This window comes from Eublepharis macularius, chromosome 8 (assembly GCF_028583425.1).
Source record: "Eublepharis macularius isolate TG4126 chromosome 8, MPM_Emac_v1.0, whole genome shotgun sequence".
In the NCBI taxonomy this organism is placed as follows: Eukaryota; Metazoa; Chordata; class Lepidosauria; order Squamata; family Eublepharidae; genus Eublepharis; species Eublepharis macularius.
The window spans coordinates 100,702,367-100,729,122 of record NC_072797.1 but is presented as its reverse complement, the minus strand read 5'-3'; the positions used below and the strand labels follow the sequence as shown (position 1 = coordinate 100,729,122).

Here is a 26,756-nt window from a genome sequence, read left to right as displayed (position 1 = left end):
AATGAGCCTCTGTTGTGGCCCGCCATAACATTCTCGGTTCTGATCCTCCTAAGTTCTACCCTAGCTTAGCATATTGGCATTGCTTCCTTTCATTTCCTGGTTCTGCTAAAAGGTCAAGTCACCATTTCTTTCCAGCTCGATAAGAGAAAAGTAAGATCCAAGACATTTTTTTAAGCTTGACCATTTTAGAGATAGAAAGCTTTTGTGCTGGACTGTGCCCCTCTCTCTCCCTCTCTCTCTCTCTCTCTCTCTCCCTCTCTCTCTCTCTCTCTCTCTCTCTCTCTCTCTCTCTCTCACACACACACACACACACACACACACACGCACACACACGCACGCACAAATATGTTGGTAGTCATAAGAAGATGTAAGTACCCAGAGAAGTTGGGACAGTGTTGTACTCTGATAATGCTCATTAACTAGTGTTTAATTTGGCAAAAGAGTGTGTTTCTAGAGGTTTTAAGGAAGCAATGCAGCACACAGTTCAGTATAAATCGCATCAAAACCAATGGGATTTAAGCATGCTTAGCTGTATGCTGGATTGTGCCCCAGGATTAAAGTGAGTTAAGTAACTGTTTGGGAGAAATGGCCTCAGGTTTCATCTTTAGGTAATCTGGCCAAAAATAGGATTACATGGTATGTTGGAAAGAAAGGGATCCACAGTGAATACTATGTCTGGATTGACCATGTTATCAGGCCTCCTATATCAATTGCCAAGTAAGGGGAAATGGCAACACATTTCCCAGCTGATGCATTTTCCAGGTTCAGACCATGTTCAACTAACTCTTTTACAATCTTTAAGAAAAAGCTTACGTAGGATAGTTCAGAGTCAGATAACACTTTCATTTCCATTAGTCCTAAATTCTGTAACAGTTTATGTTTAATTTTATTCTCCCCTTCCAAAAGGCCAAGGCAGACCAGAGATCAAAGCAAAATAAGATGCCTTCATGGGATTGTTTTAAATGAACTTTGTTTCCCCTCTGTTCTTATTCATTTTACTTTCATGCCCCCCCCCCCTATAAGTGTTTAGGTGGCTCTTTCTTACTGCAGAAAGAATTTTCTCCCTATATGTTCAAGGTTTACACTAACTTTCTGTAAACCAGCTTTTTAATGGCAAAGTAATTACCTTCCTTTTGTGCCAAAGTAAGCCTGAACACGATACCAATATTTGTGAAACCAGAAAATAATAGTTGGTAAATGTGAACACTATGATTATTAGAGTGGCCAGGTCCCCTCACCCTCCAGGTGGAAGGCAGAAGACCTGGCACTTACATTTATTGAGGCCTCTGAGCCTGGGATTTGAGTGCATGTGCTCCTAGGCTGCACAATGACATCACTTCCAGGAAGTGACATCATTGTGCAGGGCCTCGTGCTGCCCCAGAAGCACTCCTGCACTCTGAAATGGGCTGAATTGGGCCTGTTTGGGGCCAAAACCAGCTCTCTGCAGAGTGCAGGAATGCTGCCAGGGTGGCTTGATAGGCCCTGAAATGCTCCTGTGCTTCGCAGCGGGCCAATTTCAGCCCCAAATGGGCTCGTTTCGGCCCACTGCGGAGTACTGCCAGGAGGGTTCCTGGAGAGCTCCTGTGCTTCACAGCAGGCCAAATTGGTCCAATACAGCACGTGGGGGAATGCTGTGCCACCTGGGAGCATGCCTCAGAAGGCCTCTTCCCGCGCCTTTCTCCCTATCAACCAGGTAAGCAGGGGGGGGAGGGGGGGAACAGGGAATCTCCTGTCCCCACTGGGGGACTGGCAACCCTAATGATTATTGATAGAGTGTGAAAGTTTAACCCAGCAGAACCCTGGCAAGCTCTAATGAAGGGTGCCTGATGACACATAGAGAACAGCAAGTTGAAAATGTTCACTTAAAGAATGTTTACTTTGCAGGGCTGCTTCTTTCCCCATGTGCTCTTCAATGACCCCTGCTGCTCTTCAGGGTTTCTGTCTCTGGCTTGGGCCTGCAAAGAAATCAGCAGTTCTCTCAGTCAAGTTCTAGGTCTTCTCTCACCTGCTGTGGGCTAGATTGACTCATGGAAAAGAATTTTAAACAAGATCTAACAGTTGGATAAGCCCCTCATTTATAATATCGCTTAAAAATGAAATTCTAAAATTTAATTTATCCCTGGTTGAACTCATCACATATCTGCAAAGAAATCAGCAGTTCCCTCAGTCAATCTAGGCCTTCTTCCGCCTGCTGCAGACTAGACTAGAATTGCCAGGTCCCCCCACTCCCGGGTGGGAGATGGGAGGCCTGGCTCCTACCTGGTCTTCTCTGGGTCATGTGCATGCTCCCAGCCATGCAATGACATCACTTCCAGGAAATGATGTCATTGTGCGGGCTGAGGGCTACTCTGGGAGCGCTCCTGCGCTCCACTGAAGGCTGAATTGGCCGGATCCGGGCTGAATCTGGACTGGATTGAGCTGCTGCAGAGCACTGGAGCGCTTTCCTGTTCTGTAGCGGACCGATCCAGCCCTGATTTGGGCCAATTTAGCCTGTATCGGGCCGCTGTGGCACATTGGAACACTGCCGAGCTCTGCAGCGGCCCAATCTGGGCCTGATCCGGGCCAATTCAGATGCTGTCAGGCCACTGCAGATCGTGGGAGTGCTCCCATGCTCCACAGCAGCCTGATCTGTGGTGATTTGGCCCCAATCCAGGTCTCTGTAGTTCGCAGGAGTGCGCCGCATGGCCCAGGAGTGCACCCTGGGAAGCGTGTTCCCTTCCACTAGCCAGGTAAGCGGGGGCAGGGGAGGGTGTGAGCGGGAGATCCCCCACCCACAGCGGGGACTGGCAACTCTGGACCAGACTGAATGATGTGGTGGGGCTCTTACAGCTAGTAATATAGGAGCAACTTTACTAACTGGCCATGCTCTGTGACCTTTTTCTCCCTAGGCTTTAAAATCTAACCTTCTAATAAAAATAAAATATTAAAGAGAAAATGGCATGGGTTACAGAAGTATTTTATATTTTAATTGTGAAGTAGAAATTCCAGAGCAAGAATTTTAGTTAAATGGGATTAAATAATCAATTATGACTTGGTTTCCTCTATATGTTCTATACATTTATAGTTAACTTCATATCGAAATGCACAGATCAATCTTGGAGAGATTTCCATTGTTTAACACTAAGGAGGAATCTGCTCGTGGTCTGTAACCGAAGACTGTTATCTCCTACCATGTAGAGAGAGAGAGAGAGCAAGAAGGACAGAGCAGCTCTAGTGCCAGAGGTGCCAGTAGGACAAGGAGTAAATTTAGTAAGATAAATGGGATTACTTGCTAGTTCGTGGGATTATATTCAAGTAAGCCATAATTGATCAAACAGTTCAGGTGTTTTCACAGGCAGGGGACTGAAAAATAAAACGGCAGTTTCAAACCTCATTTCTCAGAGTAAAGATCAAATTATTCTCCTGTGTGAAAGAGGCTTTCTTCAATTTTATAACAAAATCTTCATAGGCTACATAGGATTCATGTCCAGTTTAATTTTCACATTTTGAAATGCCATCTCTTATTTTCATGTGTGTAATAACATTGTGATAAATTAAGACCTGTTCATTGTAAAAGAAAGAACTTAACCTTAATCCTAGGGTTCCCAGGGGTCATAGCAGGGGTACAGAGGGGTGGGTGGGCAGTGGGGTATGCTCTCCCTTTGTGCTGAAAATTATGTCATTTTCCAGTGCAATGGGGAAGCCACGGGTCGCGCTGAAGCCCAGATCCATAAAATAGCCCATTTGGAGGCAATTTTTACTCAACTAGCCTTCAGCACACCCAGCAGCTCCTCTCTGGGGCAACAGATGCATGGGAGTGCATGCACATGTTTCTTCCACCTCCCTGTGTCCCCCCTGCACCGGCCAGGTGAGCAGGGGCAGGGTGGCAGGTGGGGGTAGGGGGATAGCAAGCCTATTCTATCCTCCCACACACTCCCCCTTTATATGATGAGACCCAGCGTGGTGTAGTATTTAGAGTGTTGGACTAGGATCTGAAAGACCCAGGTTTGAATCCTCGCTTTGTCATGGAAGCTGAGAGTAACACTCTCTACCTCACAGGGTTGTTGTGAGGATAAAATGGAGAAGAGGACAATGATATAAGCTGCTTTGGGTCCCCATTGGGGAGAAAAGGCGGGGTATAAATAAGTTAATAAATGTAGTTATACAATATAACAGCTGCATCGCATACAGTCTAGGCATATGCAGTCTTGAATCTGTGCACCCCCTACCTGTAAAATGGAACTTTCAGCTGAACCAGAGACTGCATGCAGCAGGTGATGATTTGTTTCATACGAATGGGTGGCCAGATCACGAGTGGTGTTTTAAAGAATAAAAAAAGATACTTAGATCATCATAAAATTCAGCATTAAAAGCACTGGAGCTGTAAAAGACCAAATATTATTAAAATAGACAGAAATAAATTAAAATTGCACGTCCCTAAAACCAAAACCCAAAGAGAAAGAACTGAGTCATGTAAAGCACACAGACCCTTATTTCACACAAAGATCCCTGTCCTTTGCACAGACATACCTTTGCTTGTGGCTAATGCTACGGTGGCTTCCAAGTCGGTCACTTCTAGCCATGCAGTTCACTCTTTTGTTGTGTTTACACATCACACAAGCAGCACCTGGTCTCTTGTTCAATGTATTATGGGAAGGGCATGTGATGCTGAGGCTCACTTCAGTGCCCTGGAGACACAGACAGGCTGAAGTAATTGTTCTTAGGAGAGGGGGAAAGAAGTTCTAGTGATCGTTGGTTTGGGAAAAGAAATGTGATCAATGCCTTTTCTTTCCTCAGGGTGTTAGGCAAAATTTCTCTTTAAAAACCATTTGAAAGCAGTCTGAACAAGAGTCAAGTTTGTATTGTAATTACTTAAAAATACTTTGTGGAAACGTTTGATGGGAGTAGACTGTTTTCCTTTTGTTGGCAGATGGTGGTATAGATTTTATTGCGTGCTGTTTGTAGATGGAAGCTTGAAGTTCAAAATTAAACAAAAGGATTCAGTAGGCTGATGAAGCGTGTGGTGTTAGGTGTATGTGACTATTCTGTCCTCCGGAAGCGAAGTCACTTGCTGTTGCTGACGGTTAGGGAGAAGACTGGAATTATGTGCTAGTACCTTGATTACTTTTAATACCACTCTTGCCTCTTTTAACTTCATAAAATATTTTATGTAAGTATTTAATGCTGCGTGTGTGGTGGTGTAGTTTGCACTTTTGAAATGATTCCCCCTATTCAATGTGTAGCTGCTTGCATGTAATTGTTAGGCCCAGAATAGAGAATGTTTATACGTGATCTAGGTATTTCATTTTGGTTCTACAGTGGTATAATGGCTTCTCCTTCAGTATAAAGGGAACTGTCTATTTTTGTTTCGCCTGAAAATGGTCAGTTTATCCTTTTTAAAAATTAGCAATTTACCTCAGTGCTGATTTTAAAAATTGTCAATGTGCTGTCATATATATTTTTTTGTCTGTTTGATAGTGCTCTGAATAAAGTTATACAAAAAAGTAATACAGGATCTCAAGACATTACAGCTGTTATGACAGGCCTTTCAGATGTCTGTTGAGGCATTTCAGTTGAGGTCCAAAATGAATATTGTCCTGGCCGTTGTAGTTTTATCCTGAACTAGCCTAACTTCAGCTGCCCTGTCTCTCCATTGCGGCCTTAGCAGTGAAGGTGGCTGAGAGCAAGGCATGTTTCAGAAACAGACATTTTTTGGAGTGTAAAAGGCTACATCTTTATTGGTTACAGCTGTAGAGGTTTGGCTTGGCATAGGGCAGTGGATCCAGGCATTGGATAATATGCCTACCATCTGCTGTATAACCCCATCCTTCATCCCACCTATTATGAGAAACTGGGAATGGCAGTAAATGGGGTCCCACCTGGGCACATACCACTGTGTGTTCCCCTTGCCTTGGTGGGGTGAGGCATGCCTGATAGCCCTCTAAATGGGGCACATCACCGGAAGCCTCCAGCTCAAGGTCACTTAAGGGAACCCTCAGATGGGGATAATGGGCACACAGACCCTATCTTCTCCCAAATAGATACAGCCCAATGCCAAATTTGCAATAAAGTTGCAACAAAAACAAGATAAACCAAGAAGGGAAAAAACAAGCATGTTACTGTAACAAAAACGAAAACAACGTTAGCCTAGAAACAAGGGTGGGAAGACAGCCAAAATAGAATATCTGGTACAGTGGGTGGATGCCATTTATGCTGGGCAAGCAGACTTGAGAAGGAACTTGCCGTCTGTGGTCCACCTGCCCCTCAAAGGAGCTAGGGCTAGCCCAATTTGCCGGCCACCGCCCTCACCACACAACCTGCCTGCCACACAGACTCCTGGGAGGGCCAGGTGCTGGCAGAAGAGGGTGACCAGCCCCATATTCCATGCAACTACACAGAGTGAAAAGTGGGCCTCAGTTAAATCAGGTGCCCACACTTGCTATTCTAACCCTACCCCTTCATTCTATGTCTTAAACTACCATATTCTTCAGATAATTGGGGCACTTAATATTTAAGAAGCACAGTATTCATAAGAACACATCCTTTAAAATAATTGTTATAAATTGGGTGGAGAAGGGCTGTGTTAATCTAGTCGTTTGTGAAAGTAGGGGATGGGAGGGACAGAACTGCACATACCGCTTTATCTGCATTTTCCTTCTAGGCCAACTGGAGGTAATCCTTTGCTACATCCAACTGGGAGAGTATTTACAAACAGCTATTTGTTTAACTCTGTGCGGATTTCCCCCCCCAGCATCTGCTAATGTCATATTTTTGCTTTAATGTAAATAAAAGTCCCACGTACCACTTCTTTCCTCCTCATCAGTCCTTTTTGGATGCTTTGACCTTAAAGGGAAGGAGGCAGAATGGTTTGTATTCGGCAGTACTTAATGCCCTATAAAGATGAGTGAACAAATCTTTAGCAGCCGTTGGCTCGATTTGAGAGACGCGTCACCTGCTACTCCATTAGTACTTGGAAGATTATAAGCCTTGGAGATTTAGTTGAGGATTAGTAAATTGGAGAGTGTACATTATCGGGCGAGGCTTAGACCCATGATTGTCTCCTGCTTCATTTTCATTAGTGCTTTATTCAAAGATAGCTGGAATTATGTAACTATGACGTTTCTGGGGAATCTGTCAGGAATTTTTTTTGTTTTTCTCCAAAAGTTATTTTTATAACTCTAGTTTGCGATGTGCACAAGCCATTCTGAAAAACAGCAGTTATTCACATTTCTGGGGCAAGATGATCTCAGATGCTGTAGCCGAGCACAGGTCGTCATTTTGTTCAGCAGTGTATTGAAAGAGGCAGGATGAAGTACAAGAAATATATAACCATTCTTGAGGCTGCAATTGGGATCACTCCCCTTAATAAGAGGGAGCTCTTGCCTGTGGTCCGACATGCAAACCTTTGGCAACATCCAGGGTAAGTTACATGTTGGATAAATGAGTAACTACAAAAGACAAATATTTACTCAGTGAGAATGCATGCTAGAGTGCAAGCAGTTATCTGTAAATGTAAGAAAACTTAATGCAGGAAGTTACAGAGACAGAACCTAGTTTTCTTAGTGAAATGTACATGTTATTCTTGGCTGGCATATGGGTTGTTGGGATAATTTGACAACAGTGTTGGTAATAGCATTTAAGCCTCTGTATAAACTGTTGATACAAAAACTTAGCAGACAAGCCCATGCAGACTTGAAGCAAATCATATGGGAATTTTATGGATTAATCTTTGATTACAATTCCTGCCTCCGCATATTTGTAATGTAGTTTTGACTGTTATTTGTTTATATTTACTGAAAACGTTTGTATTCTCCCTTTTTACATTAACATATCACAGGCTGATGTTAAATTTGAAGACCATTTGAATGGAAAAAATCTTGTTCTTACTGAAAGAGATAAAAATGCAGAATGTTAGAACCTTTCAAACAGAAACATGTTTTGAACTCTGGCGTGATCTTACTGCATTGCATGTGAAATGTATACACGTTTTCCAGTAATTGCCTCTTTATAACGCAGTAAACCAGAGTACCACTCCTTTGCCATTTGCTACTATTATGCATTTTAAAAGGATACAAACTGAAAAATAGATAGGATCACTTCACATCTAATATACACCCATGCATTTTGTGTTCAGTGATTTGAAATTACATCATGGCAATGAGCTGGGAGCGTGCCAGATGCCAGAATAATTAGGCAAGTGTATGCATGTGTCTGTGAGAGAGATCCATCAGACAGAATATTAATTTTGCACTTGAACAATGCGTTTGATATCTTATAGTCTCATTCTGCTATATCTGCTGTGGCCAGGCATTCAAGACGATCACCTGCTCACTTCCTTATATTCCTTTTTTGGGGTGTCCCCCATCCCTGGATAGCAACTGAGAATGAAATGCATGTGTTTGTCACTTAAGCTGCCCTTTATCATAGCATAAACCAAGCTTCAATAATTGAATTCAATCATTAAAGATAATTTTAATTAAGGTGCTTAATCAAAACAAGAACTTGACAAATTATGTCCTGTGTAAGTGATATTGGTGTCTGGAATCTAGAGACGTTCCTTGTATTTGCAAAAAGAGCTTATGTGCACACCCACAATGATGGCAGGAGCTTATTTTTGCCTTTGAAAAGCAGCTCTCTTACATCAGGAGAAAACTGCTTTTGATGGAACCAGACCCTTTGGAGGGGGTACAGTGGAGGACCCCTTCAAGGGAGCCCCAAAACCCAGCTATTGTTGTTAGTGTGCTGTGCTCTACGCAAATTTAAAAGTCCCTTCTATTGCTTACACTTTACAAGATTACAATGTAGTCCTGTTTTTTCCATAGCTGAGAAGACAGCTGCAGGTTTACTGTAAACGCACTTACAATTGAAATATGTGACTAGGAAACATCATCTTGTTAAATCATTTTTCAAAATAGCTTGCAAAATAAGATTTATGGGTAGCTGTGGCTACAGTGACAGCCTGTGAAAGGCAAATCTGTGGATAGCACATCTGTATGGGTTCATAGGGCAAAGCACACCTGTTCTTCACTGAACTTATATGAACAGATGTCTAATCTGCCTCTTAATAAATTAGATCCCTTTTTATGTCTGGAAGTACTGGAGTTGAACCAGAGAGTTGGGTTTTGGCCCACTTCTCTGATGAAATGGAAGGGATGCTCTTATGTTGAAAAGGTGATAATCAGAGGTGTTTTTTAAAAAAGCCATCTTGATATATTTATAGATTCTGATGTTTAAATTCACAGATGTATTCACACATACTTTTTATAATGTATACTATGGGATCCGTCGGCTGTTCTACACCCATTGTGATCCATCGGCTGTCTATACGCATTGTGGTGTTTTTTTGTTTACCTATATACCACTCATGTTGTATTTACATTTAGCTGCGCGTCCGGGATGTAAACATACCACATGAGAAATATCACAGGAGTAACTGAGGGCAACAATCTCTCCATCTTCTGTGAGGATGTGAGTGATGACTGTTGTATTTCTCTAATTAATGCTCTTGGCTGTATATTGTTCTCTGCAATTTCTTCAGCGCTATTCGGTGTATGAAGTTCTTTGGAGTTTGTCCTATTTACCTAACAGCTTCCCTGGGGTAAGTGAGGCTAAGAATTATGTTGCTCAGAGTGTTAACCTGCAGAGTGTTGAACTTGCATCCTTAGTTGTCAAATCTAAAGCTCTATTTGCTGCTCACAAACGACTGTTTTAATTATGATAAACCAGTCCTCCCCCCCACCCCCACCGGTGATTATGCAGAATTTGGATGGAAAGAAAAGCTGGAGTTTGCTGCCTTGACTTCTTGCAGCTCTGCCCCATTTGCATAGCCTTCTTATTTTGTGTAAGGCTGCAATTATACCAGTCTTATTTAGCTAGTCATATAGAAGGGCTATAATACTGAACCCTCACCACCAACTACTGGAAGTCTGTTTTAGCCGGATGTCCAGCTTCCAAGATTTCAGCAGGTATTATACACACTAGAAAGGGCTAGAAATATTTTTACATGACAGCTTTAATTGCAGCTGAATTCTACACTATCACAGAGTTGTGGTATATACATAGCCTCTGTCACATTATTGCTATGGGCCTTTCAGCTGTACAGCTGTGAGTTCTGTGTGGGAACTCATTTTAGAAGAACTGCAGGGGGATTGATTCTGGTCAGGAAATAGCATGGGGGCAAAGACACTTCTAAACTGAGTTCTCACAGGGAACTTGCAGCTGTCATATGGTTACCTGACCCTGTGATGTGGCAGGTGTAATACATAATTTGGTTGCAAGTGCTGCACTGTTACATCCTGGGATTATCTGCACCTCTTCAGGGGTGAAGAGAAAGATCCTCCTTTAAACAGGAGTCTGTGTACTTGTTCATTTCACTCTCAGCCATGTTACAACAGTTAAGGCATATTAAAACTGCATTTGTACATTTGTATGCACATCTATTTGGAGTATGGGAGTAAGCACCATTGAACACTGCAGTTCTACTTTTGAGTAAACATGTGTAGGCCTCACATCTTTAACTGAACGGTTAAAGTGAACATGGTTTCCATTTGTGGTCACAAGCATACATAAATTCTATCCAAACCCGTTTTAATTTTTTTTCCAACCCTACCTCTTGAAACTGTGAAGAGTAGGATGTGAAGCTCAATCTCATATGAAGGGAACTGTAGGACTTTGAAAGCAATGAACGAGACTGAAGATGCAGTATTTTAACAACTAATTTCTGCCCTTTAATTTTGTTTGTTTGGGAGAAACAACAGAAAAATGAGGGCACAAATCACCATAGAATTTTTGTCTGACTCATCCTGAAAAGTTTTGTTACTGCTTATGATGAAGAAAAAGACAGTTCTGTATATGTTAAATCAAGCACCTGGCGCATGGCTTGGTTTTCTGATCTCACTTTATTCACAGCAAGGTTTTTTAGCAGGCTCTCATGAGAAGGCCGTTTGCACAAACATTAACTACCGAGGATATGGGGGCCCACAGGATGGAGAAATTATGTGTTCCTTTAATGGCTTTTGAACATGTTGCTTGAAGATATTCCCTGCCACAGCCTCTGTACCTTTAACAACTGCGCAGCAAATTCCAGGAACTTGATCAGAAATGTAAGAGGTGCAGCTTTCCCACAGTATGGAGATGCAAGGATGAGGAAATCAGGTTGAGTTCTGCCTGGCACTGCAACAATTACAGGCTCAGAACTTCTCTTGTTTGGGCAGGGCCAGCCCAAGCCATTTAGTTACCTCTCATGCCACCCTGGTGAGGTGCAGGGCAGTAGCAACATGCCTGGAGAGAGGAGCTTTCTTTTGTCTTTTCCACCACACCGTTCCTTGGTCCAATACTGGCTCCAGAGGCAGCTTGGGCCAGGAGCCAGCCCTGCGCTGGGGTGGGGAAAACAATGGCAATCCCATCTTCTTCCCCCTCATTGTATCTTTCTCCAGCCTCCTCCTTTTCAAACCGTTCTAAAACTTCAAATTTCCAAATTGGAATTGAAAGTAAGTAGATCAGGAAGATTCAGATGGTGCTGATTTTATACAGTGCTGATGCACAATGTGACGTTTCTTTGGTGCCAGATGTTTGGGGTGGAGTATGAATGCAATGAGTCAGTTCTTTTGAAATGCAGTTCCACAGGGCTAGTGGGTAGAGAGGCTAATTTTGCAAATGAATTATATATGGTATAGAGATTGCTTTGGGAAAATAATATTGAACAGCCTTACTACTCATTTAATCTTTTCTTTTCTATGACTATCCTGTGAACTAGAGGCAAGAACCAATCTATAGCTACAGAGATGTATGAATGTTAAGTTTAAGCAATGGCTGATGAAATTTCCATGTAAGTAATGGAAAGTGCAAGAAGTACCTACTGTAGAGGACTGGATTTACAAATTGCTGTACATGGCAGAGATGGATAAAATGACAAGAAAACTTAAAGACCTAGATCCGGGACAGTATTTGGCGGACTGGGCGAAACTGAAACAATTTTTGGGAAAAAAATGGGATGTGAAAGGAGAACTGTGGCAGTTTGAGAACTTTTGAAATAAGACATTTTAAACAGAAGAGAGAAGTGACTTTACCATTAAGAATTTATATCTATTTTAATCTAAGATTGGATTATAATATAGCAGAAGAGGGATGAAATTTAGAACTGATTTTTTAAAGAATAAGATAGGGAGGTTATGATAAGTAATAACTTTATCAGAGTATATGAATAAGGGAATAGTTAAACAAATATACTGATGGGGCATACTATATATACTATTATGTTGGTAGATTAGATTGTATATTATATAATGAATGTGCAGTATGGTGCTGTGTGCGGTGCCACATTGGTGGCAGGGTGCACAGTAGGGGTGTTAATACATATTATAATGACAATAGTATATTTGATAGAATATATGTTTAAAAGAAATAGAATATGTTTAAACTAAGACTTTTGTTATATATTATATTATATTATATTATATTATATTATATTATATTATATTATATTATATTATATTATATTATATTATATTATATTATATTATATTATATCATACTGGTCTATATTGAGGGGTATAAGATTTATACTATATTGATAGTATAATTGATAGATGTATATTATACTGATAGAATATTTGATAGTATAATTGATAGAAGCATGCTATATTGATAGGATATTTGATATATATGATAGAATACCTGGAAAAAAAATTAGAATGTGCTTAGACTAAGGGAATTATCATGTAATAAGAGGGGGTAAGGGTTGGAAAGCTGTTGGAAGTCGATAGAGAGGGGGGAGGAAAAGGGTGGGGGATAGGGTTAATTAGATATTGAGGGAATGTATGTATTGAATTTGAAAAGTATACTCACCAATAAAAAATTTCTAATAAAAAAAAGAAATTTCCATGTAAGTAAGGTGTAGCCCACGGCTGTTAATCTGTACCGAAGATAGATTAGAGGCTTGAGTAAGTTAGAACCTGCCATCTCAGCTTGCTGTGTTGCGGATCAGTGCATCAGGAAGTTAATTAGCCATTGTGGTTAGGATTGCCAACTCCAGGGCCGTTTCCACATGGCTTACCTTCCCTCGGAACGACCCGGAACATTGTGCAAAAAACGCGGAAGATCGCGTTTTCTCGTGTGAGATTTGCGCAAATCTTGCGTGAGAAAACGCCATCTTCCGTGTTTTTTGCACAATGTTCTGGGTCGTTCCGAGGGAAGATAAGCTATGTGGAAACGGCCCAGGTGGAGATGGAGCATGGGCGGGAGAGATTTGGGAAGGGGAGGGACCTCAGCAGCATACAATGCCATACAGTCCATCCTTCAAAGTAGCCATTTTCTCCAGTGGAACTGATCTCTGTAGTCTGGAGATCAGTTGTAGTTCCAGGAGATCTTCAGGCACCATTGAAGGTAAGAGTTGCCAGCCTGCAGGTGGTGTGGCCGGAGATCTCCCAGAATTGCAACTGATCTCCAGACTACAGAAATCAGTTCCCCTGGAGAAAACAGCTGCTTTTGAGGGTGGACTGTATGGTAGTATACACTTCTGAAGCTGGCAATCCAACTTGTGGCACTACATACAGTGAATGGATGGAAGAAAATACTGACGCCCAAGGAAGATGGTGAAGCCTAGCTCGCAGGCTTGGAGTCAATTAAGGAACTGAATTAAACAACATCTGTCTAGAGGAAGCACCTATTAAGCTTGGGTAGTGAAGCAGCTAGATCGTTGGAATTGCCTGGGAGGTAATATAAATATGACCTATTATTCAATTAGTTCAAGAAAGCCCAACTGAACACCATGTCCATGGTAAGTTTGCAGGGCTTTGTATGGGATAAAGGTTTACTTCTGGATTCTGTTTTTAGGCCAGAATTTGGTGCCAGAGCATCTAAAGGAGTAGTACTTTCTCTGAAAGTGTGCGGCGTGCCTTTTCTTCACCACAGTATATGGATTCAGCCAGTACAAGCACTTATTCGACCCTTTGCCACCCCCTTGTACTTCTGATCAGAAGAGGTCCACTGCTGTCATCCATCATCCCCAACTTGGCACATAGAGGCCTTTGCTGGCAGCACCTAACCTTTGAAAGACATGAGCTGCCTTTTTTGATGAAAAGAAAAGGGAATACAATACTTACAGGCATATGTTGCCATGACAACATTGTACCTGTAGCTCTAAAAATGGCTGTATAAAACCAATTGTGCCAGTGGAAGGAGATGATATATATAGATTTTCCACATGTTCCCCTTTATCTAGCACTCTCAGAAGGGCGATTACATGTGGGAGTGGAAACTGCATAGCCTTGTACCTTTGTAATCCCACATTCTGCATCGCTTTATCAGCCCAGCAGTGGAAGGGGGTTGGAGGGAGAGGGCTGTCATCCTTCCTGAGTCTGCTTCCCTAATCAAGTTGATTACATTTTGCATTGCATATTTGCATCCTCTCTGCCTTCTTTACAAGATGCCTCCCACCCACCTTCTGACTGGGATATAAGGGACGGGTTCAGGAATCTCCGTTCCTACTTTTATCTGCAGGTGGAATCTCCGTTCCTACTTTTATCATTAGAAGTGATGAAGGGATCTTGACTCTTGAAAGGTAATACCCTGGAAATCTTGTTAGTCTTGAAGGTGCTATTGGACTTGAATCTTGTTCACTTTTTGCAAACTCCCAATGCAAATTATTACTGACATCTATTCTGTTCATTTTAACTGGCCACCCAGTTCCTTGCTAGACCCCTCTCAGAGTGAGCAGAATTGCTAAGAGGTTTAATGCTTAGAGGCACCTACTTTGATTGTCCTGGGAGATTTCAACAGCCATGCTAAGAGTTCCTTGCCATGGCCAGCCAAGGATTTTGTAGCCTCTTTGGCTGCCATGAACTTTTCATAAGTTGTGACCGGCTCAATACATGAAAAAGGTAATACCTTGGATCTAATCTGTTGCACTGAGCCTTGGAGAGGTGGTCTGATTTCAGAGTTGGAGGCTTAGCCTGTACCATGGTCTGACCACTGTCTGCTCAAGACAAGACTGAATATGGCTCCAGACCTCCACAGGGAAAGAGACTGGTTAAAATGGTCCATCCATGGAGACTCATGGATCCTTCTGGATTCCAAAATGTTGTGGTGGACTTTTGGATTCCAAATGAATGCTCTGTAGTGGGAGTTTGGAACGTGAAGCTCCTAGAAGCCATCAACAAGGTTGCTCCTCCTGCCTTTAGGGCAGAACACAGACCCACAGTTTACCATGGAGTTGGGTGACATAAAGAGCACTGAGAGATGTTAGGGGCAAGGCTCACAGGAAACCTGTACTGAATCCACCAAAGCGTGCTATAGAGATCATTAGAAGACCCATAAAGCAGCAGTGACAGCATCAAAGAAATCTTATTTCTCTGCTATCATTGCATCAACTAATGCACAACCATCCCAGTTGTTTAAGGTATCTTAGCATCTGTTGAATCATAAATCTGTCTTTATTGTCTCTGAAACAGGAAATTAGCTCTGATGCTAGTTTTTTACTGAAAAATTTTCTCAAATACATTGTTGGTTGTAACAGGCGCAAACTAAGAACTTATCTCGGACAGTGCCTAATACTCCATCTGGCCTAATTATGGATCATTTTGATCCAGCGATCATATTAATGAGTCATTGATATCCATCATAAATCGATCACTGACTCAAGGCAGCTTCCATAAGCCACACAAAGAGATAGTTATCTGTTCGCTAGTTAAGAAACCATCCCTACAGAAAAGTGATGTGGCCAATTATCACCCTGTCTCTATTCTGTCTTTTCTGGGCAAAGTGATTGAGAAAGCAGAGGTGGAACAGCTCCAGGCCTTTTTGGATGTCATCTGCTCTCGAACCTTTTTAGGCAGGGCAGAGATGTCACTGGAGACTCGCTCATGATCTCCATCTGAATATGGACAAAGGCTCATCATGCCTCTTTGTTACTCCTTCTGGATTTATCTGCAGCCTTTGATACAGTGAGCAGCCCAGCTTAGCCTGTGCTCATCAAAGCATGGGTTAGTACTTGGATGGGAAACCACCCAGGAAGACTGGGGATTGCCACATGGAGGAAGGCCATGGTAAGCCACCTCTGCTCCTCTCTTGCCTTGAATGCTCCATGGTTGGGGTTGTGATGAATCAGTAGCAACTTGACAATGTTCTTCTTCTTTGATACAGTGGACCATGTTATCTTACTGAGACATCTGAAAGCAGAAGTAGATATCCAGGGATGTGCTCTGAATTGGTTCAAATTTACAGACAGGACTCAAAGTATTGCCATTGGAGACAAGTTATCATCAGACAGGATTTGTCCTGTGGGATTCTACAGGGTGGAGTCTTACCCCTCATCCTTTTCAATGTCTATCTAAAGCTGATAGGAGAAATCATTAGAAGTGTAGGAACTGGATGCCATCAATATTCTGATGACACCCAGCACTATATCTCTCTATCCAAATCTCCTTGTGATGTGGTAGAGGTCTTGACCCACTGCCTGTTTGTGGTGATCTTTGAGCTTCCCATTTTTGATGGCATTCAGCAGACTTTTACTACTGAGTCTGTTAAGAGCCTAGGAGTTATCTTAAACCCAGCATTATCCCTTGAGAAGCAAGTTAATGCAGCTGCAAAAAACACTTTCTTCCAACTCCATTTGACCTGAAAGATGGCCCCCTTCCTAGACTCAGCTGATCTGGCCACCCAAATCCATGCCAAAGTGCCATTGAGATTAGACGACTATAGTGCACTCTGCATAAGTCTGCCCTTTTCATAGCGAGGTTTTTCAGTGGTTTGGGTGCTACGGTGTTTTTTCTCTCTCCAAGCTCCGTCATGCCCTTGTTTTTTATTTGTTGCTTTTGATGCATTTTCTAACCACCTTTGATCTGATTTGAAAAAGTACAGAAAAGCCATGGAAGATGACAAATGGAAAAACGAGGAAATGAGGAAGCTTGGAGAAAAATCACTGCAGTTCAGCTCTGTGGGGAAAAAACTGTGTGAAAAGACCCAAATGTTAGGATTGCTTTAAAAAAGTACTGCTTGCTAACTCCTTTGGTAGCAGAATATTTTCTTATTTTGTTTATAATTTACAAGTAGCTGAAATTTTTTCTAATTTCTGTCTTCTATTTATCTGCTTCTTCTTATTAGGGAACAGGCAACTATACCACCATCTCCTTGTGAGTGGGACTGGGAAGACGGCTGTACTTCAAGCTCAGGACGAATCTCGGGAAATAGACTGAGAGTACTGAAACGACGCCTTCCTCACCAGGTAGTTAACAGATCCATAAAATCAGTTTTGGTGACATGTCCTACAACCCTTTAAATGCTGTGATAATCCTTGTACAATTATCGGTTAATTTTTATCCCACCTCACAGAAAAAACATACTCTGGGGCAGCTCACAATTGTATACGTTTTGTCTTTAGAATCCAAAAAGATACAAAAAATCATAGCATGAGAACATACTATAAAGTAGACAGCAAGTCATACCACTGCTTAATACTTTTTAAACAATATGGCCTCAGGCAGGTTCAAAGGCCTTACAAAACAGAATGGTCACTTCCTTAAAGACAGAGTCCATCTGGAGTGCATACCCTTAAAAGTACATTCCAAAGAGTTATTACCCCAAAAGACTGTATTAAACAGGATCAGCTGTTCTAGTTGAAGGAATTCAAACCAGGGCTATTTATTCATAAGGAACAAGTTGCTTCTGGTAAGGAATGGTGCTCCCTGGGTCTCAGATGTGCAGGCCATGAGTTACACCCTTCTAAACCAATAACTTAAAATGGTGTAACTGCTCAGGATGGCACTGTACGTCATTCCCAAATGGACTTCGTGAACTCTAACAAACGATGCAACGTTCTTTTGTTGAGTAATGTGGGCCATTCTATACATGTACTTCTTTCCTTACACTTCTCTCATTAAATGTAATATTTGTGTATCCAAAACATGAATAATTTGTCGGCAACATGTTTAACTTTGTCTCAAAGCAAGATGTGTTGTGCTGGAATCTGTACTACTGCCTTCTAAGAAATTAATAGAACAATTTGGTTTTGAAGCATGCTCTGAATATTTTTAATTAAAGTTGTATTATAATGAAGAAGTTGGCCTTGGATTATTATCAAGTTGATTTAAATACAATTTTTAGACTAGATTAGTGGTACGCAAGATTCTCTGGAAAAGTCAATAATGCTAAGAAAAGAGGAAGGCAGTAGGAAAAGAGGAAGACCTAAAACGAGATAAAAGAAGCCACGTTCTCCAGTTTGCAGGATGTGAGAAAGCTGTTAATGACAGGACATTTTGTTTTGTTTTGTTTTTTTTTTTAGAAAATTTTTATTGGTGAGTATACTTTTCAAATTCAATACATACATTCCCTCAATATCTAATTAACCCTATCCCCCACCCTTTTCCTCCCCCCTCTCTATCGACTTCCAACAGCTTTCCAACCCTTACCCCCTCTTATTACTTGATAATTCCCTTAGTCTAAGCACATTCTAATTTTTTTTCCAGGTATTCTATCATATATATCAAATATCCTATCAATATAGCATGCTTCTATCAATTATACTATCAAATATTCTATCAGTATAATATACATCTATCAATTATACTATCAATATAGTATAAATCTTATACCCCTCAATATAGACCAGTATGATATAATATAATATAATATAATATAATATAATATAATATAATATAATATAATATAATATAATATAATATAATATAATATAATATAATATAATATAATATAATATAATATAATATAATATAATATATAACAAAAGTCTTAGTTTAAACATATTCTATTTCTTTTAAACATATATTCTATCAAATATACTATTGTCATTATAATATGTATTAACACCCCTACTGTGCACCCTGCCACCAATGTGGCACCGCACACAGCACCATACTGCACATTCATTATATAATATACAATCTAATCTACCAACATAATAGTATATATAGTATGCCCCATCAGTATATTTGTTTAACTATTCCCTTATTCATATACTCTGATAAAGGTATTACTTATCATAACCTCCCTATCTTATTCTTTAAAAAATCAGTTCTAAATTTCATCCCTCTTCTGCTATATTATAATCCAATCTTAGATTAAAATACATATAAATTCTTAATGGTAAAGTCACTTCTCTCTTCTGTTTAAAATGTCTTGTTTCAAAAGTTCTCAAACTGCCACAGTTCTCCTTTCACATCCCATTTTTTTTCCAAAAATTGTTTCAGTTTCGCCCAGTCCGCCAAATACTGTCCCGGATCTAGGTCTTTAAGTTTTCTTGTCATTTTATCCATCTCTGCCATGTACAGCAATTTGTAAATCCAGTCCTCTACAGTAGGTACTTCTTGCACTTTCCATTTCTGCGCATACAGTAATCTTGCTGCAGCTGTCATATAAAATAACAATGTTCTATTTTGCACTGGAACATTCTCCATTCCCAAATTTAGTAGCAGCAGTTCTGGGTTCTTATTTATTTGGGTTTGTAACACCTCATTAATTACTTCTATTATATCTCCCCAGTACTGCTTCGCTACTTCACAAGTCCACCACATATGGTATAATGATCCTTCGTGCTTTTTGCATTTCCAGCACTTATCTGACATTTTAGCGTTCCCCAGCGCAATTTTCTTCGGTGTTAGGTACCATCTGTATATCATCTTGTATACATTTTCTTTAATATTCGTACACGTTGTAATCTTAATTGTATTCTTCCACAAGTGCTCCCATGCCTCCATTGCTATTTCTTTATGAAAATTTATTGCCCACTTCACCATCTGTACTTTCACTGTTTCATCCTCAGTGTACCATTTTAGAAGTATCTTATAGATCTTTGAGATTTGTTTCTTGCCTTCTTGTAGCATTACTTCTTCCAATTCTGTATTTTCCATTCTTATTCCTCCCCTTGAACAGTCCGATTTATAAAGATCCCTTATCTGTCTGTATTGAAACCAACTATAGCAAGGAGACAATTCTTCTTGTGACTTTATTCTTAATGTTGAATATTGTATTTGTGTTATCTCCTTATAAGTTAAACGTTGCTGTTCATTCTCGACAGTTCTCGGGTCTATTACTTCATATGGGACCACCCAAGAGGTCTTTCATTCATAGGGTCAGCATAGGTCAGAGGTGACTTGACAGCACATAACACACACAGTGGTACACAATCCGCTAGTCTGCCCTAAAACTAGTCTGGGAACTTTGGCTAAAGCAGAATCTTGCCACTTGGCTTTCCATTGGTGCATCCTAACATGCTTCTATTTCATTTCTATTTCATTTGTTTGGAGATGAGACAAATGTACCAAATGCCAAAAGAAACCTCTGCAATGCCTATCAATGAAGTTGTTGATATGCCAGCAAACCAAAGAGAAATGGGGAAAGAGATGTAAGATAGCAGTTGGCCAGACAAAATACCTGTGTTGTGTGTATAGATCTTTCTCCTTCTCCCCACAGGAGTAACAGGCTAAAATAAGGCTGCCTTTGAGATGTCGCTATGAAACAGAGATTTTTGCTTTCGGTGTAGCCACTTAAGAATAGTATCATAATAGATGAAAATATTATGTCCTAGCCTAAAAGATGCTTTTTGAACACTGACCTAGTGAGACTTAGGAACGCCTGTATGAAAGATTGCACTCAAACATTCACTCTTGGAATCGCCACATTCTAATTTTAAACAACTGCTACTCTACAGGAGGGTTCCTGCTAGCTTGCAGCCTGCCCTTCTGCCTCCCAGCATTGACCTGAGCTTGGCTTTGGCTCTCTTTCCCACTAGCTTTCCTTTGACGGGAAAAGAGGGCAGGGATGCATAAAACACGGGTTCCTCTGCATCCTCTTTCCTTTTCGGAGGGTTGGGGGAAATCAGGGTTATCTTTTCTCTAGCACTCTAGTTGAATTGCACAAGATAGTTGAAGGCAGCAGCAAGTGGCCAGACAGGCTTCCGTGTGGTAGGGTGTGCTGGGTGATCTCCTGGCGCAAGGTTGGATACAACCAGTGTTCTGCTCCACCACCAATTCAGGTAGGCCCAACCTCTGCCAGCCACAAAGGTGGTTCACTTGAATAGGATGCAGGTGTGGCAATGGCTTCTGTTCCTTAAGGGCATCGATACCAGACGTGCAGTCATCAACCTACCACATCTGCTCACAGCTAGAGTGAGCACTGGGCAGCAACATTGTGAGTCTGTGCAGTACAGAAGCATCTGTTGGCTGTTGTGCAGTACAGCAACAACTAGGGGCTGCTGGACACTGACTGGGGGGTGGGTACAGAGGGAGCTCCAATTTATGTCACTGCTGCAGGCCCAGAAAAAGGCTGTTCTGGATCTGCTATGCCCTTGCTTTTGGGTGAAGCAACGGAGCAGCTGTGTCAAGCAAAATTGTCGGTTATGCCTCCATTCAGCATTCATGCTGGTGATTGCTTACCCCTTCCATCAACTCTGTGGCCTGGGTCCTGATTATTTCAAAGAAGCCTCTCCCTGTATTAATCTCCCTCCCCTCTCCCATATTTAATATCTACCGATGCAGCTTTGCTAAAGTGCCTGTCTTACGTGAAGAACATGTTGGCGGGACCATTTCTGTTGAAAACCCTACATTCTAACCAATGGCATCCTGTTTGAAATCCAAATGGTACCCTCCTTGTTACCCTTTCAGAGCAAGCAACCTTTTAAAGTCTGCCCTTTGCATCTGAACGGAGAAAATTGTCTCCTGCTGTTCTTCTGCTTTCATTTGGCTTGCCTTTTACTGCTTCATTTTCAATTGCATTATGATTTTTGTGATCTGGCTGTGCTTTGCTGGTTGGAAATGCTGTTTTGGAAAAGTTTCATTTTTTTTAAAATGCAAGTTCCTTTTGTCTGGTGAATTCCATTCTATCCTTTGTAATCGAGTTTGAGGAATTATGCTGCTTAGCATTATATAACACCATCAAGTTTTCCAGGGACTCTACATAAACAGTGTGCTTTGCTTTTTTTGTCTTGCTTCTGCTGATCCTCTCCTGGTCACTTTGTGTATTGCAGAGAGTGTAAAATAGCTCTGTTCATGCCTGCTGTTTGTCTCAACAATATGACAAGCAGGCATGTGTGGGAGAAGAGAAGTGGCAGCTGAGCTTAGTGTTGTCTGAACCTGGGTTCTAATACAGAATTAGTCTTTTTCTTTCTTTCTCCTCCCTTCTACTCTCTTTAATAAGGAAGCTGGCTCTGCCTGGTTTTGGTCAACTTATTGGTTAGTTGTAGCTACAGAACAGCCCTGGCAGACTCCAATTTCCTGGCCCTGTTCCCAAGGCAAGGAAAACAATGGGAGGCTGGTCTCTGCTGGGATATTCCTTGGTCTGCGGGATTCTTATTCGTCCTAGTAAATGGCCACATCCCGTGAAATTATACTTGCTGACTAAAATCTAAGCCAACCTGATAGTGTGCTTGAGCACAGAGGGAAATACTGGCCCTGCACCAATGATTTAACAGTGCCTAAACAGGACTTTTGTGTTCCTTGTTTATGATTCATACAGGTCAGGTAATTGAAGTAACAGCAGAGCAGACTTTGAAACTTTGCATATTTGACACCCTCCCCGCTCCACTCTGAGTCACCGCACCAATTCTGAAGGGGGTGTTATTTTAGAGTACTCTTGAGTGTCAATTCAAACCCCCCTTCAGTAATAACCTCACACAGAATCAAGACACCAAAGCAGTGATCTATAAAGAAATATGGGTTTATTATTTATAGAATAAGCCCATGACACATATCACCTCTTTCAAGGCTGAAATGTGTAAAGACCAGTTACATTAGAGAGCTTTATATACCTTAGCACTAATTGTTTACAGAATAATTACTGTTTGCTTACAGAAGATCAAAAGGTTAATATAAACACCCTGTCAGAATGACGCAAAATGACGCTTTTCCCAGAATGCACCACACCTGACAAGCTTAAGTGACAAATGAATTATACAAACATCGGATACATATATCTGATATACTCCTAGGACGAAGCTCATTCAAGGCTAAATCTCAGTCATAATAACCAAAAGAAGAAAATATTTATACTTTGCCCAGTGACCCTTCTCACCTACTCGAGACCTAGCTGACCTGCAAGATGTCTCAGTAGGAAGAATTGTAACACTAGAGCAAGGCTACTGTAATATTCGTATGTTTTGTGTGTTTTCAGGTTGGAAACAAGATTTTATGGAAAGGGATCTAAAAATCCTTTAACATTACTCAAAAAATTTTAAGTTTTAAGTTTGAAATTTAGGCCCAATGGGCTGTCACCTTTTTGTTCCAAGTTTGGTTTTATCTGTATGCCGTAGATGGTTGAAACAGCGGCTAGTGCCTCTGCAACCCCAGAAATCAAGGCTGTGCCTGGTTACCCGGGGCCTTGTGCCCTTACCTCCTATAATGATAGGTCTGTAGTTGGAATACTAGAACCAATCCTTATTAAAAGTGTTCTTTTCTCACTGAGAAAAGCGGCATGTCAACAAAGTGAGGTCATGTAGTGGCAGAGAGCATTCCTTCTTAGGCAGGTTCGGAGATACCACCCCCACCTCCCATACAAAGCCTCTGCTGAATACAGTCTGGTCCCAGGTAATTCAATACTTAGCATACACTTAGACCCTTCTTCCCCAATGGTGAGGGCATAATGCTGGCTCCTCCTCTTCCTGTCACATGCTCACAGATCAGTGGCTTTTGTGCTGTCACTTGTAGTTAGATCCATGATCTAAGGCTGAATGGGAATGTTTCTTGTTTTCAGTAACTTTTGTAACATTTTTTTTGCATGGCTGTACAAGGTAGTGAAGCAGTACTGGTGACCTATTGTTGCATCAGTACTGTGTAAAAGTATCTCTTTTGTGAGCTGACATTGGAACTTTACTACTACTAAGAGTCACTGTGCCCACACACAGTTGTGGAATTTAGCTCTTAAGTTTGTAATTAATAGAATGACTTGTTGAAACATGATAGTGGTTTGAATGCCAGCATTATTATATCTCCAAAAAAAGCCTAACAACTTATCCTCGAGCTGCATATTTATAGTTCAAGCTCCTGAAGACTGTGTGATTTGTTGATGGTGGTTTGGTGGAAAGAACATGATAGTGACATCTGTACAGCACAACCATTTATTTTTTCAAATTTGTATTTATTTGTGCATGGCATAAAAAAGCAAAGAGAAAACAGCAACAACAAAAACCCCAGTGAAACACTGTTGGTGAATCTATACACGAGCTTTTATAAAAGGTCTCCAAATATCTAAAAATAGGTTCATGTGCAGTTGTCGTCTATATGTGATATGTTCATAAGTTTATAAAGGCCTCAATCCAATGAATTACAGGAAATGGAAATTTGTCTTTCCAATGCTGTAATATAAATATAATCTTTTATCAATTGTAGCTTCCGCAGATCTCCAGTACAAGCTGTAACTGGTATTGACTGCTTGTACCTGTCTCTGGGAATAAAAGATAGATTGGGTATCCTTCTTGTGTATAGACCTCCTAGCTCCCCCATAAGCACCCTTTCTGAGTTGGCGGAGTTGCTAGTAGACATGGTGTTGGAGACACCTAGACTTACTGTTCTGGGAGACTTCAACATCCATGCTGAGTGTTCAAAGTCAGGCCTGGCTCAGGAATTTATAGCTTCCCTGGCAACCCTGGGCCTCTCACAAATTGTGACAGGCCCTACACATGAAAGAGGCCACACCTTAGACTTAGTATTTTGCACTGAGCCTTTAAGAGGAAACGTTTCAACATTGGAGGTTCAGCCTGAACCATGGTCAGACCATCATTTGTGGAAGGCAAAAGTTAATCTAGCCCCAACTCCCCACAAAATTGGGGATCCAGTTAAAATGATTCGCCCACAAAGGCTCATGGATCCATCTAGATTCCAAAATGCCTTGGGGGATTTTAGAATCCCAGACACATGCCCTATGGTAGCTGCTGTAGGAGTGTGGAATGCAAAGCTCCTTGAAGCTATTGATTCCATTGCTCCTTGTCGATCGCTCCGGCCCTTGGGATGGACACCGGCCCCATGGTTTACCACTGGCTGACTTAAAGAGGGTTGGAAGATGTCTAGAAAGACACTGGCGAAAAACTCGCGCAGAAGCAGACAGAACATGCTACAGAACCCACTGGAGGACCTATGAAGTGGAAATGAAAGCAGCAAAGAAACTTTATTTTTCGGCAACTATTGCATCGGCTTGTTCATGACCATCCCAATTGTTTAAGATATCCAGACGCCTCCGAGTCCTAACCCCTAAATCTGAACCTTTACAGTCCCAAGAACAGACAATTAGCTGCGAGGCCTTTGCTAAGTTTTTCGCCGATAAAATAGCATGAATACGCTGTGATCTAGCTGCTAGCTGCAATGCAAGCAAGATAGAAGAAATGATAAATGCACCATCCAGCTTACATTTAGATTGCTTTGAACCAATCACAATGACAGATCTTAACAGGATCTTGATATCTATGAAAGCCACTACGTGTGCTCTCAATCCTTGCCCATCCTGGCTGTTAAAATCAAGTAAGGACCACATAAGTGAACCACTGAGGTCTATTGTAAAGCAATCACTAACTCAGGGCAGCTTTCCCTGGCAGCTCAAACAGGTGGTTATCCGTCCCCCTCCCTCCCTATGATCCTCCACGACAGCTTTGCTTATCTGAACAGGGTCTCCTGCAGGTGCCAGGCTGCACACAGGTGAAGTCAGCAGCAGCCCATACACGAGCTTTCTCTGTGGTGGCCCCTGTCTTGTGGAATGACCTGCCTGAGGAAGTCAGAAGAGCATCCACTCTCCTGGCTTTTCATAAACGATGCAAAACCGAACTATTCAAAAAGGCTTTTTACTCAGATGGGAGGGCTATATTGTAGGGAAGACGCTTTGCTAATGCATTAGGGACCATAGACTTCACTATATTGCCTTACATATTATCTGCTGCTTTAAATATGTACTCCTATGTACCACCACTGCGCCATATTGTCTAATGTTAGTCCTAAAACTGATTAAGTTCTGCTTCAGTATTTTTTCTACGCTGTATTGGATTCTTGCTAATACTATGTCTTTTAAACTTATTTACCCTATGGTATTGTTTATGAAATATCCTTGATACTATATTGAAATGTATTTCATACTGATTGTGCTAATCTCATACTGTGTAATCCACCTTGAATCTCAGTGAGAAAGGCGGACTATAAATGATATTAACAACAACAACGATAATAATAAGTAAGGGCATGGAAGAGCCATTGGTTGACTGTTGGTTACGTTTCATGAGACAGGCAAATAATTTAAAAGTACATAAAAATTATCAAAAATAAATTAGTATTCTAATACAAAATTAATAAATAATGACTTCCAACCAATATGCTTAAGAGACACATCTTATAAGTTACAATGCCAACAATTGGACACTGTATTTAATCTTTTACTAGAACGGCACTGTGGTGTCCAATATACTGTAAAAATAATTTTTTGTTGAATAAGTCCTATCTTAAGATCCACAGAAGCAACCAATATATTATTTTATAAGCATTGGTCTACATGTACCAATGCTCTAATAACCTTTTGAAGTTTGTTAGCAAGAATGGCAGTTAATATCTTAGCATCCACATTAATCAAAGAAATAGGTCTAGAATTAGTTCAGGCCCCTGAAAACTGTGTTATTTGTTAATGGTGGTTTGAGGGAAAGTACTTAACAATAACTTCATTAAAGGGGGAAATGACCGAGTCAAAAAGTTGTGGAAGAAAAGAAAACTTCTGGTTTTAAGACAAAATTAATACATTTGGAAGGGTATCTTAAACAAGGCTGAATTCTCTGATGTTTCAGTTGTGGCCCAGCAGTCCTA

The 26,756-nt window shown here is 41.1% G+C and overlaps 1 protein-coding gene across 1 annotated transcript in view; it reads left to right on the top strand.

The window, feature by feature from the left end:
• The window catches only part of TJP2 (tight junction protein 2), an 88,821-nt gene that overhangs the window by 9,757 nt on the left and 52,308 nt on the right, over positions 1–26,756 (top strand). The window contains exon 2 of the mRNA XM_054986441.1: positions 17,080–17,200. The gene's annotated coding sequence lies outside the window, so the exon portion shown is untranslated. The remainder of the gene's footprint in view (positions 1–17,079; positions 17,201–26,756) is intronic.